Source organism: Bubalus bubalis, chromosome 11 (genome assembly GCF_019923935.1).
Source record: "Bubalus bubalis isolate 160015118507 breed Murrah chromosome 11, NDDB_SH_1, whole genome shotgun sequence".
In the NCBI taxonomy this organism is placed as follows: domain Eukaryota; kingdom Metazoa; phylum Chordata; class Mammalia; order Artiodactyla; family Bovidae; genus Bubalus; species Bubalus bubalis.
In genome coordinates, this window is record NC_059167.1 from 79,624,186 (window position 1) to 79,628,607 (window position 4,422).

The following is a 4,422-nucleotide window of genomic DNA, read 5'->3' on the forward strand; positions in this document are numbered from 1 at the left end:
ATCCCAGGGACAGGGGAGCCTGGTTGGTTGCCGTCTATGGGGTCGCACAGAGTCGGACACGACTCAAGTGACGCAGCAGCAGCAGCAGCAGCAGAATTTATTTAATAACAGATGCTAAGGTAGACGTCCAAATTTATTTGTTAATCTCTAGACAACTCTCCATTTTTGAGGGCATGTTTTATTGAATATACCATCTTTTTCCTATTTTTTAATAACTAAATTTTAACAAGTAGCTTGTATGTTTGGACTTTCTATTATGTTCCATCGACGTCTGGATATTTCTGGTTACAAGCTTCTTTACTTAACATAGCATTACACTTTGTCTTACTAACTGGGGGAAATTCCTCTCCATTCTGTTTCAGAATTGGTCTTCCTGAAGCCTGAGATTACCTGCAGTATCAAATTTGGCCTCTAGAGGGAGATGCTACACAACTTGAACTCGATAGAAAGCCAGAAAGCCACCAGCCCTTTGAGGAAGAGCTTTTACTTTGCATGCCCTGTAAACCCACTCACTGCTCTGTCAGGGTGTCCGTGTGGCTGAATTGTTTCCAGGAAAAACCTGCAGAAAGGAGCCTCCTGCTTCCTCAGAGCTCAGACATGAAGCGTGCCCTCATCTCAGTGCTTGTGGTGATATTCACACTTGGTGAGTAAAGTCTCTTTTTATTTTATCTTACTATGGTCTTCTGATTCAGAATTGGCTTAACAAAATATTTTGCTCTGTTTGCAAGTCAATCCCTGACCCAGAATTTGTGTTACAGGAGGAACAAGAGCCCAGACAGTGACTCAGCCTGAGAGCCACATCTCTGTGTCTAAAGGGGCCCCCCCTGCAGGTGAAGTGCAACTATTCGTATTCCGGGAGTCCTTTGCTCTTCTGGTATGTCCAGTACCCCCAGAGAGCGCCTCCAGTTACTCCTGAAACAGACCTCAAAAGAGAACATCCAGGGTTTCACCGCTGAGCTCAACCGGGCTGAGGCATCCTTCCATCTGAAAAAACCCTCGGCTCAGGAGGAAGACTCAGCTGTGTATTACTGTGCTCTGGATAACACAGTAGCTGGCTTCACAAGAAAAGCAGCGCAAAAACCCCTTACAGAAAGCATTTCCATGTTCCCTATTTGACCACCGTGGGGCATTGTCTCTCTAGAGACGGACACTGAATTTACCTCTCAGATACAGAGTTGTCATCAGTTGTCAACTAGCTGTTGAAATTTTTTAAAAGGGAATTCTCATTAGCTACTCTGTATAAGTTAATTTTTAAATAGTAAGTGTATTTATTTTAGATATTAGTACCTGGAAAAATACTTCTGAAATAAAACTATGTAACAGCACGAAAATTCTCTTCTTGGCCCAAATGGGCTCCCCAGGTTTAAGGGATACAGTCCCATTTCTCCGACTCTGCTGCCACCTCATCCACACCCACGTGTATCATCACCACATGCTGAAATTCCTTAAAAGTAGAATGGTGCTTCCTGACATGTGATTGCTGATCTTTCTGCAGCTAATGCCTTTCTTCTCATACACTTGATGGACTCATACTATCCAATAGGTGCCATCAGGAGAAAAATCGCGGTAAGTTGAAAAAGGAAAGTTTAATATAAAGAATTATTAACAAATATCAGAGCTTTATGTACTAATGAACTCGAAAGAACTCTAGAAAAACTCTAAAGAATGTAAGAATAGCATCTGTAGGGAGACACTGTTATCTTTAGGACTATGTCAGAGTTTCACAGAAAGTGACACATTATAATATGCACTCTCTTCTCCTATCACAGTGATGACTCAGGCTTCACTGGGGAGTGTGTGACTGTAGCCTGCTGGATGGAGAAGTTTGCCGAGGTGCCAGAGAACAAGACTAACAAGCAGAAGAAGAGCTCCCAGGGTTCTAGCACAGTTTGTAGGAAGGTGGCAAAGGAGCACTGCTGAACTTGTTCGGGTGCCTGTGAAACTTGCCAAGAAAGTACCCGGGGACTGTCACTAAACGTTGCTGGACGTGAGCATCACAGGTGTTTCACAGGATGGCCAAGCACCCAAGAACAAGAAGTGCGGAGCACATACCGGGACCCGGAAGAGAAGCTACCTCTTCCTGCCGGGTCCCTTCCATCCTCTCTGCAGACAAAGCTTAACATCGTGCCAGCTGGCAACGAGAAATGTTTACAAGGCCGGTGTCCAGAATTACCCTCTGAATCTATGAAGGGGGAATTTGTAGTTCAAAGGCAATAAGTTAATAACTGGCACATCTTTCATACACACTCCTCCACACACAGCTGAACTTTCAAGCAAGGGTGAAATGACTCTGTTTCCACCTCACAAGCTAAGTCTGTCCTTTGAACAAGTGAAGAAGTTCTCATCCTTTTTCCCAAATGAGGAGACCTGTGGTCCCAACAGTCACTACGGATCACTGGCTGTATTAATTACTTCTAATATTCAGAGGAAATTCCACAGAAAATTCTGTTATACGCAGACTAAATTCTAAAGTTAATCTCTCTCAAGTTGTATATAGAATAAGTACAGTGAGGAGAAGGAAGAAGGAAATGGAAGTGTACACAAAGGAACACATGAAAGTAAAGAGCAAGAAGAAAATGTAGAAAACTACTACCTTCTTTGATTCCCGATTTGGTGGTGATGCTGCAATTGATATAGATGACTTTTTTTCTTATTACACATTTTATATTTTCCCTGCTCACGGCCATAACCTCCATGAATTGGGTTACTTACCTAGTGGTGTGACCCAATTCTTCATTCTCAAAGGATCTGAGTACTCAAAGATCTTGTCTTTTTATTGGTTGTTGTAATTTAACATTAACCTTTAGTATTGGGCATGAAAGTGCCAAGAGGCTCCCCTAGGAAATCTCCTGGGTTCCAGACATAGTCCTTTTTATATTTGATATGTAGCAACAACCCCATTCCTCCTTGGTAATTGGTATCAACCACTCTAGTCAGTCGAGTAACCTCATTTTCTATCCATTGGTTGTGAGATGTATATAGCCCAAACAGCCACATGGAAGTCTTATCTTCCAGTTCAGTGAAACCATGGCTGTGTTCCCTGGTGAAAGCATTATTTATTTTAGAGAATAATAACTAATACAACTCAAAGTTACAAATATTACATGCAAAAATCTTGCTAGTGAGTTACTGAAAATAATAGTGAAGGATCCACCCCCAGTGCCACCTCCTTGATTTCTGGAATCATGGATTCTGGCTATGGGGGAGACAACACCATTACTTATCTCTGCTATAAAGCATACATTGTATCTGAAGAGACAGAATGCCATCTTTTCAGAGTTGTTTTTCAACTGGTGCTATTATAGAATCAATGTGTGTGTGTGAATGCTCAGTCATTCAGTCCCCTTTGTGACCCCATAAACTATAGTCCACCAGGCTCCTCTGCCCCTGGAATTTTTCACGCAAGAAAACTGGAGTGAGTTGCCATTACCACCTATCTCAGGGGATCTTACTGACCCAGGGCTCAAACCTGTGTTTCTTGCATCTCTTGTATTGGCAAGTGGATCCTTTACCACTGTGCCACCTGGGAAGCCCATAGAATCAATAAGCCATTCTAAATTTAATCAGCTCAGCCATTTCTGGATGATAGGATATGTGGTAAGATAAATAATTCTGTGGGTGTGTGCCCATGGCTATAATCTTTTGCTGTGAAAATAGTTTCTTCCTCAGAAGAAATGCTGTGGAGAATATCTTGCTGACATTAGGCATTCTGTGAGTTTATGAGGATGAGGCTGGCAGAGTACAATAAGCAAAGAAGACAATTACAAATGCAGGTATAAGTGTCTATTTCAGTGAGAACAAATCTCAGCCATCTCCATCATAGGAGATATCTAGTTATGATGGTGTGATCACTCACCTAGAGCCAGACATCCTGGAATGTGAAATCAAGTAGGCCTTAGAAAACATCACTACGAACAAAGCTAGTGGAGGTGATGGAAGTCCAGTTGAGCTACTTCAAATCCTGAAAGACGATGCTATGAAAATGCTGCACTCAATATGCCAGCAAATTTGGAAAACTTTGTCAGTTTTTATTCCAATCCCAAAGAAAGGCAATCCCAAAGAATGCTCTAACTACCACACAATTGCACTCATCTCACACCCTAGTAAAGTAATGCTCAAGATTCTCCAAGCCAGGCTTCAACAGTACGTGAACCGTGAACTTCCAGATGTTCAAGCTGGATTTAGGAAAGGCAGAGGAACCAGAGATCAAATTGCCAACATCCGCTGGATCATCAAAAAAGCAAGAGAGTTCCAGAAAAAAACATCTATTTCTGCTTTATTGACTATGCCAAAGCCTTTGACTGTGTGGATCACAAGAAACTGTGCAAAATTCTTCAAGAGATGGGAATACCAGACCACCTGACCTGCCTCTTGAGAAACCTATATGCAGGTCAGGAAGCAACAGTTAGAACTGGACATGGA

At 42.2% G+C, this 4,422-nt stretch overlaps 1 pseudogene; it reads left to right on the plus strand.

Moving 5' to 3' along the window:
• Window positions 1-366: 366 nt before the first annotated feature.
• On the plus strand, window positions 367-1,116 carry LOC102396918 (annotated as a pseudogene).
• The last annotated feature ends 3,306 nt before the right edge of the window (window positions 1,117-4,422 follow it).